The sequence below is a fragment of the Marmota flaviventris genome, chromosome 1 (genome assembly GCF_047511675.1).
Source record: "Marmota flaviventris isolate mMarFla1 chromosome 1, mMarFla1.hap1, whole genome shotgun sequence".
Lineage (NCBI taxonomy): Eukaryota > Metazoa > Chordata > Mammalia > Rodentia > Sciuridae > Marmota > Marmota flaviventris.
The window spans coordinates 84761490-84778341 of NC_092498.1; the positions used below are offsets into that span (position 1 = coordinate 84761490).

Consider the following 16852-nt stretch of genomic DNA (forward strand, 5'->3'; position numbering starts at 1 on the left):
ACAGAGTGCTCTGTCACTATTTCTACGCTTCTCACTGAACTAGGTTTAGAGTTTTTCCTTTAATACTCAAGGTGCTTATGAATTTGATCCCGACTTGCCTTTCCACCTTTTCTTCTTGCATTTTTCTAGGAATTCAACCACGAATTGTTCTAATCCCCCAAAATACAAATGTCCTTGATTTACAAGGGTATGGCTTACAATTTTTTGACTTTACAATGGTGCAAAGCAAACAAATACCACCATTCCGTTTTTCACTGTCAGTATATATTCAATAAGTTATGTGATTTTTTATAAATTAGGCAATGTGTTAGATGATTTTGCCCTTCTATAGGCTAATGATATTTGGTAGGTTAGGTATATTAAATGCATTTTTGACTTTCAACATTTCAATTTATAGTGGATTTATTGGGACAAATCTCCATTGTAAGCTAAGGACATTTGTATTTCCAAATGCATTGTCCATCCTCCACCCTTCCGCTTTTACACTTGTGGCTGCTGCTCCCCCATTCGGAAAGTCCTTGTCCACCTCTCTACTGCCCTCTAGTGGTCAGTACAGTAATGACCCCATGGCGAGCTTGAAATCTATGTTAATGGTACTAGGGTTGTCAATGATAGTAATGCTATCTTCCAAGGTCAATTCCAAAACACTTTATTCACAGAGTTTTTCCCACCCCATACACATCTGACACCCCTTCTGAGCTCCCTCACACTCGTGGGATGATAAACCAGATAGTAGTCACCAACCGCATGAAGCTCTGGGCACTGGAAATGCACCAAGACCAAATCAGTGTCTGCTCTAAGTGTAAAAAATGCATTTGGACACATTTCAAAGAGTTCGTGTAAATAAAAAAGCATAAAATACTTCATTTGTATTTTTACTTTATTTTTAATATTTTAATTTTTACGGATTACACTTTGGAATATGTCAGATTAAATTAAATGTTAATGAAATTTTACCTTTTTTATTTCTAACTTAAAATTTCATGTGAAATTTGCATTATATTTCTCTTGGAGTTACTCTCCCCATACCACCCCAGCTTGATTAAAGTAAAGTTGATAAATATAAATTGTACATAATTATGGCATACAACATGATCTTTTGATGGATGTTATACATTTGAAGTGAGTAAATCAAGTGACTTGACATGTCCATCACTTTTTAGTCTTATTTGTGTGGTGAAAAACATTTAAGAACTCTGCAATTTTCAAGTATACAATATAATATTATTAATTAAAATCAATTGTATTGCTGTACAATAAAGCTCCAGAACTATTTATCCTATCTGATACTTTGTACCTTTTGACCATTATTTCCCCATTCCCCTTTTCCAAAAGTAAAGTTACTTTTAGCAACTGTTTCTGATTATAAAATGTAATGTGTGTTCATGATGCAAAAATCTGGAAAATATAGAAAAGCACAGGGAAAGATCCTTTGTATCTCATCACTCAGGAAAGAATATCAATGTACATCTTCCAGGATTTTTATTTGTAAATATGTATTTTTTTTACAAAGTCATGGTCATATTCTAAATGCTTTGTTATCTGCCTTTTCATTTGATATATCATAAATTTTCCTAACTCATTAAAATTCTTCCACAGCTTCATTTTTTTTTTCTTGTACCAGGGATTAAACTCAGGGGCACTCAACAATTGAGCCACATCCCCAGCTCTATTTTGTATTTTATTTAGAGACAGAGTCTCACTGAGTTGCTTAGCACCTCACTTTTGCTGAGGCTTGGCTTTGAACTCAAGATCCTCCTGCCTTAGCCTCCTAAGCCACTGGGATTACAGGTGCACGCCACTCCACTCGGCTCCACAGCTTCATTTTAAATAGATGCATAAGCATCATGTTTATGAATGTACCATATTCTATTTAGCCAATCTGCATATATGCTGGCTAGACACCAATCTTGTTACTCTTCCTAAGCATATTTGAAGATTATCCTTTCCATTATTCTTTGCAGTTTGTTGTGATCATCTGACCAGGTTCTGGCCAATAGAATGTGGTCAGAATGATGTAAGACATATCCAGCCCATTACTAATCCTGGTATTCCTCTTGAATCAGTCGGATAAATGCAGAGGATCCACAGGGGGTCTTTGAGGTTCAGAAAGATAGTGGAACTACAAGGCAGAATGAACCAGGATCTTTAAATCACTGCATAGAATGTCACCAAATAATTCACCTAGAACTCTAGCATAAGCAAAAAAAAAAAAATAGTTATTATGTTATTCCACTGAGATTTGGCATTATATGTAAAAGCAAGCTAAGTTTAATTCCCTTAGCAGCTAATATGGGATATTTGGATTACTTCCAGTTTTCATTGTTAAGGTCCATATTTTGAGGATAAATTTGTAGAAGTAGACTTGCCAAGTCAAAGAGTACACACCAGTCTTTTGGAAGCTATTGACAAAATTCCCTCCAGAAAGTTTAACCTTGTATCTTTATTCTTTTATTCCTTACATTCCCTAGATTCCTTAGATGGGATGCCACTCAAGACATTTTGGTTTGATTGCTTCTAAGTATTTTGTAGATAATAGGAATGTTAAATAATTATTCAGCTCAGTGAGTATGTGAAGGGTGTAATGACTTTGAAATGTAGATTTCAGAAACTTCAAGGATTATATAGGTGTTTTCAAGGAATAAGGGTTATAGAAAAATGGTAGCCGGTAATGTCTATGTGTCTGGCTAGGAACTTCTGCTAAAAGAAGGTGCTCTGTTCTTCCCATACTCATAGTGGAGCTTTAGATATACCTCACAACCACAGGTTGGCTGCTTGAACTTGAGACCTCAGCAGGATTTTTCTGGTTATCCAGTTATTCTCTGTATAAATCTCTTTGCGTACATCTGAGCTCGGCACTTTTTATGGATCACAAACCAGTTTTTATTTGTACCTGTGTTCAGTCCTTTAAGAGATGAAGATGTTCAATTTGGGAGGGGTGAAGATAAGAAGAAAAGAACATTATGATTCTTTCCAACTCTGAAATTCTGCTTTGAATTTCAGAAGTTGGAATAAGATGGTCTGATCCATGGGTCTGCTCAGAAAGAAATCACAGACCAGTCTTGGAGGGCAAATTTCAGCCTATTGGGAATTTAGTTTCCTAGAAGCCCAGGTAGTGAAAATATTGCATATTTCTATTTAACCACAAAACTAGAGTTGTCTTCTCATGTTACAGATTGTTGAAAAACCTCAACCCTTCATTATCCAATTTTATCCTAGTTTATGTCCAAAATACTTTTAGAAGGGGAAGAAGAAAATAGTATGTGGTAACCGAACCTCACGTCTCTTGGACCAGTGTGGAGGAGATAGGCTTGAGGGGAGCAAAACGCCAGTATAAACATTTCTGTTGTATTTTGATCTTTCTACTCTTGCCATGGTTGTATGGTCATCTCTAAATTGTAAACCCATTGTCTTCTCAGACTATCCCAATGGCAGGGTTCTAGGTGGGCAGTGACATCCACCAACTTCCTTTGCAGTGTATGGTCTATATGCATTTACATACATATGTACATATATACATTACATTCAGGTAAGGCCAAAGCTAAGAAAGGCCTCTGTGGTAGAAGAGACCCCAGCAGGTCAAGCTTAAACATGACACTTGTGAACCCAGGGGCCTCATTCTCCAGAGCCTTGAAAATGCCTGGTATATAGAAAATGCTCCAAACATATTTTTTTTAAAGGAGAAAGAAGAGGCAAGCCATAAAACTCTTACTGAGAAACTTTAAAAAAAAAAGAATTTACCAGATTTCCTACCACTTGGGTAGCCAATAGTTATTGACTACCTCTAATATGTTAAATGCAGCACCCCAAGTATAAACAATAGCAGAAGAAGTACCAGAAAAAGAGTCCAATTTTTCTTTTTTTAGAAAGAAGATTTCTAGCATATATCGACTTATATTTGAGACACCAGTATCAAAAATGGGCAGGAAAATACTGATTGGAAATAAAATGAATCATAAGCCTTTGGTCAGGAGCTTGTTCTGCTTGAGCCACTTCCCCTATCTCTGCATTCATTTGTGTATGAGAATGGCTACCCAAAGTCACATTGAATGACACACTCCAAATTTTCTTTGCCATCTTTGCAATTTTTAAAATTACCTTTATTTTGTTTATGTGGTGCTGAGGATCGAACTCAGTGCCTCATGCATGCTAGGCAAGCGCTCTACCACTGGGCCATAGCCCCAGCCCTAGTATGTATTTTAGATAATGTAATAGGTGCATACTTTTTTAAATGACAAAAGCTTCATTGGAGCCATTTTGCATTGTGTTAACCATGGCTGGAATGGATAAGGGTGGCTTGGTGGGATGACAGTGGGGACAAAGGATCAAGTAGAATCTTTCTCCTTTTCTATTGGAAAAGGGTTTCACTCACAAAAATATTGCCATTCTCTTGCTCATGTCATTGATGATTCTTCTTCATTCTTGGCAAAGCATCAGTGTTGGTCCTTGGTAAGTATTCAGTAAACACAGCATTTATTCAGTTTAATAAAATCCTCCACATTAGGGTTGAGCAACTATCTCAAAAATGCCTTCCTTACCCTCCATTCTGAAGCCTGTTGCTCTTGAGTCTCCTTTCTTTGTCCTGGACACCTTTACTTTGGCTTTAGCTACATAAGGTACTTGGGAAAATAACTGCCCTAATCATAATCATTAGGATCTCTACATAAGGTGTCTATAACTGGAATTTCCTCATTACTATAATGTCGTTCTAGTCACAGCTTCATGGGCCTATTATGTGTAAATTAGAAACACATTATTCCACCAGCGAAGCTTTTCTTTCAAATGCACAGAATTTTATAACCTGTCACAATCTATTAAATTCTGAATTGTTTGTACTGAAACTGACTTTTTTCTGTAAGAAGATGTCAAAGGATCTTAATTTCAGCTAATTCTGGCAACCCAAACAAGTCTCCTCTACTTAATAGTTGGCACTGGTCTCCGCAGCAAAATGCTTCCAGGAAAAATTGGAAATAACAAAGATAATAGTATGTTTCTTTGGATTAGCATCACCCTCTGAAATGCGAAGTTTTTTTGCCAATTCAAAGCTGCTTTGCTGTCTTTTTAAAACTGAATTTCCTGAAAAGCTCTTAAATATTAAGAAGGCTTGACATAAGTAAGCAAGAAAACAGAAAACGGGAAAGCAAGTGGACCAAATGCGGGTGACCTGTACTGGGTTCTAGAATTTCATGTGGGCTACTTCCAAATAAGGGAGACTTGGCCAGCATGAGTTTGGGCATCTTTAGTTTGCAGAGCCTTTTTGCAGAGCCCAATATAATGTTTATTACTATTTCTTTTTGGATTTATGGCCATCAACTGGAATATTTCTGGGGATGATATATTTTGGATGGGAAAGCCATTGTTTCCTTCAAAATTAACTCATAAGGCATGATGTGATCTGAGTATCGCAGAGAAGTTTATCTTCAGACATCACTTTCTCTGGCTTTGGATGTAAACTCAAATATAACACCAAGGCATTGTTGGGCCAACTAGGAAAAACTCCATGCTTGATGAAGAGTAACTGATAATAATAGCCAATATTATTTAATATTATTAAAGGGCAATAAGTGCTTCTTGTGCATTATTATATTCAATCCTAAAAAATTTGCCTGTTGGGTAGAATGCATTATTATTCCCATATTACAGGGGCTAAAGAGAGAGAGGCAGGATTTGAACGCAGGTCACCTTGGGCATTCCCTCTTTCTGAGCATCTCTGTGTATGATGCTAAAGAAGATCTGACAGGTAGTATAAGAGATTGCAGTGAGGTGGGGGAGAAGCTAAAAAGTGGTCTGTTCCTTTCAAATATGTTAAAGTTTAACTTTGAAAACCCAATTGTGGGCTTGGTCAAGATGAGGACTTAAGTCAATTTTTGTGGAATGCCCTATTCATTGACTTCAGTTCAAAAATTAAAAAAATAAAATAAAAGAGTTCAATAGGTCCCTAAGACAGACATGACCATTTCCTTTGACTGGTACTTAAGGCTCTAATAGAAGAAATCTCACATCCTTGTTGCTGTCAGCTCTTCCCCCTGCCCAGCTGTTTGAGCGGTAGTTCTCCAACCTGGCATGCATCCTCACAATCACCAGGAAGGTCAGTGAAAGTTTAGATTGCAGGGCTCTATCCCCCAACTTTCTGATTCCTTGGATTCCAGTTGAGGCCTAAGAATTTGCATTTTTATCTAGTTCCCAGATGATGCAGCTGGTCCAGGGACCACACTTTGAGAAACCCAGAGCCAAAGAAATGGTACTTAAAGTGTGACCTGCAGATATGAACTATTTATTACCGGTCTGTGACAAAATTTGTATAGGAATTGAAAGTAGGCCTTTAGAATTTTTGGTACTTTGACATTTTCATGGCATCCAAAAGCATGACCAGTGAGCATCTCTCATTCAGTAGGGTATTGATGAGTTCAGGGCTGTTGACTTGGCATTGTACCATGAGGTATGAGGTACTGTTGGAACTCACATTTCATTCTGTGATAGACTGAAAACATTAAGCATGGGATATTCACCACAGATAGTGTAAGAAGTACTGTTTTCTAAACTTCCATGCCATACTGCCTCATAAAAAAAAATGCTGAGCCCACAAATTGATCAAGTTCACATCTTCTCATATAATAAAGGATGGGTGGGAGGAAGGATGCCCAGAGAAAGATACAGGACTGTAGAGACTGACCCAGGGTGTGACACTACACAGCATGGGATAGATCAGCCATGGGTCCAAGCAACTTAGACTTCTTTGGGTTTGGAGGCTTGGACAAAGAAACTGACTATTCAGAATTTAGGGTGCCCAAACCTGTGTGAGGAGCAAACTGGTTCATTTGGGAAAGTTAGAAGCTTAATTACATGCAGTTGAGGAGACTCGAGACTCGAGACTCGGTACAGAAGGTCTCAACTGCCAGTCACTCGAACTCCCGGGTGGTCTGGGAATATGGCTGGATGTCTGGAATCAGAAGCTTTTTGAGGCATGACTCAGTCTGCACGTAGAGACCAAGGTCACTCCCACCACAGAGCACCTAGAAAGGCAGAGTCCAGCCAAAGAAGAGACAAAGTCATCCCCTTAGTCTGAGCTGCTTGGCTGGCATTCTTTGATCTCTTTAAGCATTTTTATTAAAATTCCCAAGGATCTGACTCCTAATTATCAGTATTCAACTATTAACTGACTTAAATTGCAGGATTCTCTTGGGCTGGCTAAAAGGAAGCCCATATGAACGGGGCCTTCTCCATGGTTTCAAGGCTTGATGAATATGCCTCAAATTTACTTTGCTAACTGTCTTTTCAAATGGATCTCCTGATAGTGCTACAATTTTACTAGCAGTGATTTATTTTTTAATATTTTAAACTTCAAGCTCTGATAAATTCAGTGTTCTTTCTAAGCACTTGTACAAATTAAATTGCAGTCAGAGGAGTTTAACATTTTTACATGTTCAGTACATCAAGATTTGATAAGCAGTCATCAGAGATGTCTGTTTATTTCTCTGGTCCCCATTGAAGTCTGCTCTTTTCAAAGCCCTTCTTGGTCAGAGTCATTACAGGGTGAGGTTTTATATAACAGTCTCTCCTTACATGCAGATTCATGCTATATGATTTCAGTTGTCCACGGTCAACTGCAGCCCAAAAATATTAAATGGAAAATTCCAGAAATAATTCAAAAGTTTTAAATTGCACACCGTTTTTAGTAGTATGATGAAATCTCTTACTGTCCTGATTGGTCTTGCCCAGAATAATCATGCCTTTGTTCAGTGTATCCACACTGTATACACTACTCACCTGTTAGTCACTTAGTAGGCATCTCAGTTATCAAATCCACCATTGCAGTGTCCACGTTCCTGTGCTAGAGTAATCCTTAATTACTTAATGTTATTTAATTAATGTTACTTAATAACATCCCCAAAGCACAAGAATACATAATGCTAAAGAGAAACTGTAACTTGCTCTCTTTAAGTGAAAAGCTATATTCATTTTAAGTAAAAGATATTTAATAAGGAAATACTTAAAGTATTTTCTTATTTTTACTTAAAGTAAAAGTATTTAGTAAGGAAAGTAAAAAATCATATACATATGCATAAGTCTCAAAATATACAAATATTTTGAGAAAGACCTCATTCATATAGATAACTATTATTAAAATGTTATAATTTTTCTATTTTTATTATTAGTTGTTAATCTTGTACTATGTCTAATTTATAAATTAAGTTTCATCATAGGTACGTATTTCAGGATTTGGTACTATCCACAGTATCAGGCATCCATCAGGATCTTGGACTATCCCCCAAGGTAAAGGAGGACTACTGTCTCTAGAAAAATATAAGCTTATTCTAATGGCCACCAGTCACTAATTTGAAAAGTGTCCTTAAATGTTCACCATCTACCTCCTGGAAACTTGACCTTCAGCCAGAGAATGAACTGCCCAGAAATGTTGCCAGCTGGCTGAGACGCAGTGAGGCTGTGAGCTGCTAACAAAGGTGAGAGTTTCAAGCCCATCATTAGGGAAGCAGAAGGCAGTGTGGCAGCTGTTTTGCACTAGGGTTAGAAAGAACTGGATCTGAATGTTGCCAGATGACGTAGAATGCTTTGGAGTTCAAGGAACAGAAAATCCAAGTTACAACAGTTTAGTAGTAGAGGGAGGTTAGTGGCTGGTATCAGACCACAGCAGAGCAGGCTCCTGATTTGCTTATTCCAGTGGTTCCATGCTGGCAATGGCTTTCTCTCCATCCTGCTTCATCCTCAGATGGATTCCCCAGTTTCCCTCAAGGCTGCAGGTAGCAATCAAGGCTATCAGATTCCTCATTAGGGGCTAGCAGGGGAAAGAGAGGGAGAGCCAGTGATCTCATTGTGATTGGCTAGGGGGAATGCCCTGCACTGATGAGCTATGATCTGGTTTATCTGAACCAATCACCACCCAAAGGGCATAGGATTACCAGGGTTGGTTTAAACCAATTGGAGTCACTCACTGGAATTGGGGAGTTATGCCTGTGCTAGGCCTCACACACTGTAAGTGTGCAATAAACATGAGGGAGAAGAAAAGTACCACTCTATTTAGATATGACATTCCTTTCTGGGCTTGTTCAATTGGTTCTTTTTCTTCAGTGTGTGCAAATTAAATGGTGAAGAAAAAATAAATAAAGCTACAAAAGACTTTGTGTTCCAAGAGACAATGTATACGAAGATTTATCAGGATATGATTTAGGTGAAGAAGCTCACACAACAGTGTCCAAACACATGCAAGGACTATTTCTGAATAGTGAGTTAAATAATGTTAAAATCAAAAATACAAAATGAAGAAAAATAAAACACACATAGCAGAAGAGGAGCAATTACAATTTATTAAGCATTTATGAGTGTTATGCTGAGCACTTCACACAAGTGCGAGTCTTTGCCGTTGGTTTTATTATATTTGTACATGAGAAACCGAAAGCTATTAAATGACAAAACCAGGATTTGAACTCAAATTACTATGACTCCAAAGTTCATTCCAAGTTCTTTTCAAAACAACTACTTGGGAAGGAGGTTACCATTCATTCATTCATTCTTCACCTGTGCTCTCAGCAGATGGTCCTGGAGTCCCTTCTGTGGGTCAGAGGCTGCTTGGTGTTTGGGGAAAATGGACACAATGGTGCCTTCCAGGACCCCACAGTACCAAGTCCTGGGACTCCAGGTATATTTAGGAGTTCCCAGGCCAAGGTTTGTAAGCGGCATGAGGTGTGCCCTTTTCTCAGTCCAATAAGAACTGTTGAATTGCTAATGATGATGGAGGCTAGCAGTTGAGGGGCAGAGTATGCTCCAAGGCCTATGAGACCCAGGGGGCTGCTCTCTCCCTGCAGCCCCCTCCACCATCTGCTCTCCTCAGTGCAACAATTTATTCTTGATACATCTCAGGGTAGAAGAGGGCAGATCTGATCGTCAGAAGTCACCTTAGTTCTTCATAACTCTGCTGTAAAGAAGTAATTGTTTCAAGGGAAAAATGGCTGGGACCAGATTCCTCATCATTCAGAATCTGGACTAGAAAACACAAAAGAGTCTCAAGGTTTAAATTATTGTGTTCAAATTGTCCAACTTCACTGAGACAGCTGGTGTGTGGCAGACTGTACTGGGTGCTGGGTACTCACCACTGCACACCGTGTCTCCGGGCTCTAGGCTACTTGGTCTGCCGGGCAGAAACATGCAGAACATGATACATTTTTTCACTGAGTCCTGTCTGGCATACCCCAATGGGGCTTAACAAGCTGTTAAAAGTTTAGAAAATAAGTCAAAACTCATCAGCCAACACTCGCTGTCCTGACTGCCCCCAAGTGATTGCACCCAAGGGAAATCTTTTTGACCCAAGCCCTTCTCAAGAGTCTTCTTCCCTATCAACTATGCCCCAACTTCCCCATGATCCAAAAACTGGGGCCTCCAAACCTCTGCCCCAGTGCTACAGCAGCCATTGGTTTTGACTGGTCTGCGTCTGAGCCAGTTGCTCAATATTTTGAGAGGTATCCCTAAATAAAGGCACACACTCCATCCCTCCTGGGCCCAGGAGAATGAGGAGGAAAAGCTGGGACCAACAGAGGGAGAAGGCCCCAGAGACCACGCATCACAAGAACATCTGTTGCTTCCCTGGATTTTTGAATGACCACACTTAGTCATGCTCCTGGCACTTCCCAGAAGTCTCCTTCCTCTCACCCCACCCTGCAGTCATACTGCTTCCCATCCTACGGCCACTACTTACTGCTGAAGTCAATCACAAGGAGCCAAGATGGGTCACAAGAATGGGGGCAACCACAAATGTCTGTTCCCAGAACCTGTAACTGAAAAGAGAAAGGTAGAATCAAGCATATGGTGCTGGCGACCAAGATGCACAAGTGGGATTGTGCTGTGAGCAACTGGAGGTTAAAAGGCAAAGAGCCTTGGAGTAAGGAAACCTAACCTAGGTTATTGTTTCAGGTATTCACTGCTATGTAACAACCATCCCAAAACTTGGTAGCTTGAAATGGTAAATATCTATCATGGCTCACTGGTCAGCACATTAGTTTGGAACTTCTGCCAATCAGATGAGATTGTCTGGACTCTCTCATGTGCCTGCAGGAGCAGGTTGATCTAATATGACCTCCACTGGGACAGTTCATGCCTGCTCCATGTGGCCTCTCATCCTCTAGCAGCCTGGTAGGGGTCCAAGAGAAAGAGCAGAAGTGTAGGTGCTCTCTTGAGACCCAGGCATAGAACTGGGACACTATCAGCAAGGCCTCATTCTATTAGTCAACAGTAAGCCCTCAGACCTTCAAAAGTTGCAGAATCATATTGCAGAGTGTGGAAACTGGGAAGAATGAAGAATTATGGTCACTTTGGTGGTCAGTCTACCCCAATACCTTGGAGATGCTTCCCTTCTCTGAACCAGTTTCATCATTATTTGAACAAAGCTGGTAGTAGTACGTGCCTCAAAGTCTTGCTAGAATTGAATGTGAAATGTATAAAAGTACACCATGTTGGGTACACAGTAAGCATTATGTATTAGCTTTCATTATGCATGTATTTATGATTGCAACCCATTCTATTACCATTAGTTTGTATATTATAATGACTATCATGATGTTGGTTATGAGTCCCCCAAGATACAAGGCCAGTGAGATGGTTTCCAAAAATTCAGACTTTATGGAAACCCCAGTCAGCTCACCAGAGAGCTGCTTCTCAGAGAAAAGTGGTCCCCCATGGTTCTCACCTCCCATCACACTGCTGGTGAGGGTCACTGTCTTCAGATTGTTGCTGCACTGACTACTTGGTGTTCCTGGGGCCCAACGTCTGTCTCTCCATTGGAACCCTCCAAGGGATCAAAGTTTCATTGTAATTTCAGCAGAAACTACTAATTTTGGCCAGCACCGTCCCCTGAAGAAGTGATCAGGCTTCATTCCAAGGACAGTTGAATTTCTCATTTGCTCCCCGTGCAGAACCCTCTCGAGGGGATGATGTAATTCGGAGTGGCCAGGGTGGACTGTGAGTGAGGGAAGAAGTTTCCTTTCTTCTTTCACTACTCCAACCCAAATCTCCAAGAATTCAAACCAGTTGGCAATTTCTTGGAAAAGGGAATTAGTGTAATAGTTCTGCAGAGAAAGGGGGTGTTTGTTTTAAATGACCATTTTGTTCACGATGATCCTGGCATGGTACTCTGAATGCACCACAGAGGGAAAGCACAGGAATACTTTCCACGAGGCAGCATGTTAATTTCATTTACCACCGCAGTCTTCCCATCTGCTAAGGGATGCATCCGGACAATTTTCCACATATAATTCACAGTTCTTTGTCATTGAGGCTCAGACAGAATAAACAGCTTGATCAAGACCCCATGGCCAGGATTTCAAGGGCAATACTGCCATTTTTTGCCCTTGCTTAAAGCTAAGGCTGGTCTTCTGTGAGCACATCCTCTGACTTGTCTTTGAGTTTCTGTTTCTCTCTCTCCTCCTACCTTGTTTCTCCGCCCCTCATAATTTTTCTTTGTCCTTCCCTTTTATCAAGCATATATTTCTGCTTTGCAAGTGTGCAGTCTAACCAGACACCTCCCATAGATTATGTTGCCACAATAACCATTGTCAGGCCCAGACTGGCTAATTGTAGCCCCCGCTCCCGCTTCATCTGGCCAGGGCTAAGATGGATGCTCAATTTGCATTATTTATGTCTTTTTCTCTGTGTTTCCGTGGTGTGCTTTTGCATAACATGTGTAAAATTTTGCTGACGTGGAGAATTCATTTGGCTTGAAATGCTCAAAATAGTTGCAGGTAGGGGATGAGGAAGGACCTGGTTTGCATAAATTCATAGCCATCTGACAGCTTTGTGCGCATCTGTTTGAAAAAAAAAAAAAATGGGCATTTGCTCCTAGCATGGGAAGGTGGTATTTCATGAATTACAGTGGACAATGAGGTGAGATCTTCTGCTTAAAGAGCTTTGGTTCCACTTGGATTGTCAGTTTCCTGCCTTCCGACTGAGGTCCATGTGAAAGTTCAATTGCAAGCCTGTTGTTACATTGTATTGACAAATAAAGAACATCAGAGTGAGGAGATTGTACCCTACATCTGACTGAATCTCATAGAGGAAGAAAGTGAGACTCAAAAACTTCAAATGCTAGCCTAGTTCATCCAACTGCCACCAGCTAGTTAGAAGGTATGCAGCTGGTCCTTAAATTCCCTCCAATAAAGTAGCAACATTGTTACAAGGGACCAGGCAGTATTCACTAGGACATGTTATCATCACTTTCATTTCATAGATATGAAAGCTGGAACACAAAGAGGCTAAATTATTTGTTTTTTAAGTTAATTGATAAAGTTACACAGCTCTAAATAGCAGAGCTGAGATTGACCCCGGGTGTGCTGGCTCAAGAGTCCCAGATCTAACTAGCCTCCTCCTGGGCTGCCCCATTTCCCCACAGACTGGTGCCCAAAGTCCTCACTCTTATTCTGCCACAGATGGCCTTCTATGATCCTGCTTCTGTTAATTTTCTCACTTCATTTCTGCACAGTGTAACCTGGTGCTGGGAAAAGCAGTCTCATTTGAGCAAGTGTGGGCCATCTTTCTGCCCCCACTTGGCCAGAATATGCCTTGGGCCAGGAACACTTCCTTACCAAAAGGCATGCACAGCCTGTGCTAGGCTTGTCATCTTTCCTGGGAAGAAAAACCTTGTTTTAGATTCTCTGAGTGTGCCTTTGTTCTGCTTAGATGCATGTATCAATGGCCTTCCGACAGGCCACCCCCACTTCTGTAACTCAGACTTGCACAGAGGGTGAGAGAGGACTCCTTCTAGGCCCACCAAGTGGGGTGTGTGCAGCCACATCTGATCCAGAACAGATCTGCTGGCCATCGGGGTCCAAAGCATTGCCCAAGGAGATGTCATGCATGCTCTCTCTCCTCTTGTTGGCAAACCCTGTGCCACTTGAACCTAGGGTCCCTGTGTCTTTTCCTAGCAGCCTTGAGTTGTGCATTCCTCGGGTGGCACTCACCTGCCTTTGACTCTTGACTGTGCTCATGTCCTATTCTATCTGCTGCCCATCCTGACTGCCCAGTGAATGGCAGGGTGAAATCGATGTACTGGGGACTGTTTGTTGGCTATTCATGTGCATTTGCTCTTCCCTGGGGACATCAATGATTTTTTTCTTAGGCAGAGAGACTTCTGGGCTCCAGGGCACGGCATGTGACTCAGGATTGGCCAATTAGAGCATCCTGTTCCAGTTAGGAGCCATGCTGCAGCCCAGCTGGCTGGGCAAAATAACCACCGGGGGGTGACGAACAACTTGTGTAGATTGATACAGCAGGAGTAGGAGCCGTTTATTGTAGGACCGGAGCGATATTTATACATTCCACACAGCTTATCTTAATTAGCATAAACTAGATACATCAGTCAACCAATAAGAAATCTCCACACTTAATGGCTCGCTGGCGTTACTTCACAAACCACTCCCTCTGGCATTTTGCCAGGCGCCATCCAGACTTGTTTACAGACTCTAACAGAGCCAGGCAGGTGATCCCATGAGTCTGAGATGTAGAAAGACATTTGCTCTTGAGAGAAGAGTAAAATTCTCTCCTTTTTCACCAGAGGTCCAATAGAAAAGGACAAGAGGCAGGAGTTCTTGGCAGTTATCTTGTCGAATGGAACCCTAGAATGAAGACAAGTTCAAAGCCAAGAGGTAGAGACACATAGGTCTTCTTGATACTGCATGAGCTCTTAGTTCGAGCTGTGTCTAGAACCAGCTACACTCCAGATTGCTAAGTTCCCTAAGCCCCATGTTTCCTTTTTGCTTAAGCCAGTTTGAACTGGGTGCTGTTATCTTGCAGTGCAAAATTCTGCCTGGTTACTGAGCTTCACCAGACCCCAAGTCCTTAGTCTTCCAACCTTGTCACACTATCCTGAACACTGTTGTCTTTGAACTTCCTCTTTTCTCAAGCTGAAATATCGAGAAGAGAATGCAAGTCAAGCATCTTGTCTTATTGTGTCTACCTCTATCCTCTAACATGTAAGCTTCATGAGAGAAATAAATATACAAAAACATCTCAGCATCTTTCAATGCTGAATCTACAGTGCATTGAAACAGGTCCTGGGACATCATAGGCAGTCACCGATAATGTTAAATAAATGAAAAGTTTTCTCTTATTCCCCTAAGTAGCTTGGTTTTCCCTCCCTACTTCCTTTGTGCTAAGTGATTCATTCTTATCATACAGAGTCACTATTACTAGGTAACATGGTATCTTTTCTAAACTGTGAGTTCCCTAAGGATACTTAACTCTTTGTATTCCATATGCCTAACAGAGTTCCTGGCATAAATTAAGAGCACTAAATAATGGTTGCTAGAGGGACTTAATTGATAGATTTAACATAATATTATTTTCATTACACCAACTCAAGCTTTCTTACCTCCCTGGTTGAAGTCTTTGCTGTCATTCATAATCCCCACATAGTGCTTAGGTATGCTCTCTCTAGTGGGCAAGATAGGAACCTGCCTCCTTCATGGATCAAGACAGGATCAAGACACAAAGAAAGGGCCAGCCTCCCCTCCCTAGATTAAGGAGTACTCAAGCTAAGGGTGCTGGTTCTTTTAAGGAACTTCTAAAAACAATAGGAGGAGGTAAAATGCAGTTAATCCACACTATGATGCCTTTTGCAGGAACAATTTTTGGTTTCTCACAAAAAAAGGAAACAGGAGATCAAGAACTCTTATCTAAGGACTTGTCCAAGCCTTATTCAAATTATAATCTTCACATATCAAAGTTATTTAAAAAGTAAATATCTATTATTAAAAATCAATGGTAGAATTTTCTAATACAGAACCTTAGAGAAATGATGAAAACAAATATCAATTTCAGATTATGTACATATTTTTACTGCACAGAAGTAAAACAAAGTGTTCAATAAAATTTCTTGGGCAAAAAAAATAAAAATAAAAAATAAAATTTCTTAGGCATAAAATATATCCCATAGGAAGAAAATTATATAACAGAAGTAGAATATAAATAATGCATCTAATGAAATAAAGAAATAGCATAAAATTTCAGTAGCTTTTTTGCTACTTTCTTAAAAAAATAGCAAGAATCAAATTGTTGGGATACTTACATTCTATGTCTACTTTTTAAAAAGTTGTGTGACTTTTTAATGAATACGAGTTATGTGACTTTTTAATTGTTTACTGTCAGTACCAATGCCAGAAATCATGTCCTTTCTAACTTTTGAAACTTGTGATAAAGAATATAAACATCAGCCTAAAAGTGTGACAAGGTACATGTGCACCAATTTTTTAAAATGTGAAAAAAACAGAATATTAAAAAACCCTTTCAGGGAAAATTCAAATAATAAAGTGTGAAAACCCTTGCTAAGTTTACCTCTGCTCAATGATTTTTTAACACAAATTTCCTTTCCTTATATAATACTGTAACCCCAGTCCACCACCATCTGTGGATTCAGTTATCTGATGGTCAGCTACACACTGAAAATATTAAGTGGAAAATTCCAGAAACAAACAACTTATAAGTTTTAAATTGCACACCTTTCTAGTAGCATGAGGAAATCTTGCACCATCCCACTCCATCCTGCATGTGATGTGAATCAGCTGTTTATCCAGCATATCCCTGCTGTCTATGCCACCCATCCATTAGTCACATGGAGACCCTTTTGGTTATCAGATTGATTGTAAGGGCACAGCTGTTCTTGTGTCCCAGTAACACTTATTTTATTTAAGAATAGCCCTAAAGTTCAAGAGTAGTGATGCAAAGGAGGCACCAAAGCACAGAACACAGAAGGACAGACAAATTCTACTTCTATGTGGCATTGATACAGTGCACATTTGAAAAACATATTGGATCTAGGGTTTGGTATGATTAGTGGCTTTAGGCATCCACTGTG

The 16852-nt window shown here is 40.0% G+C and overlaps 1 long non-coding RNA gene across 2 annotated transcripts in view; it reads right to left on the reverse strand.

Annotated features, from left to right (window-relative positions):
* Window positions 1–9351: 9351 nt before the first annotated feature.
* Window positions 9352–16852, reverse strand: part of LOC139704720 (uncharacterized) — a 28436-nt gene continuing 20935 nt past the window's right edge. Inside the window, exons 1-3 of one of the 2 annotated variants that reach the window (XR_011706666.1) lie at window positions 11696–11759; window positions 10709–10787; window positions 9352–10223 (exon numbers count right to left, since the gene is read on the reverse strand). This is a non-coding gene — a long non-coding RNA (uncharacterized lncRNA). Of the gene's footprint in view, window positions 10224–10708; window positions 10788–11695; window positions 11760–16852 lie in introns of those variants that run through there. The other variant, XR_011706665.1, reaches the window with a different exon arrangement.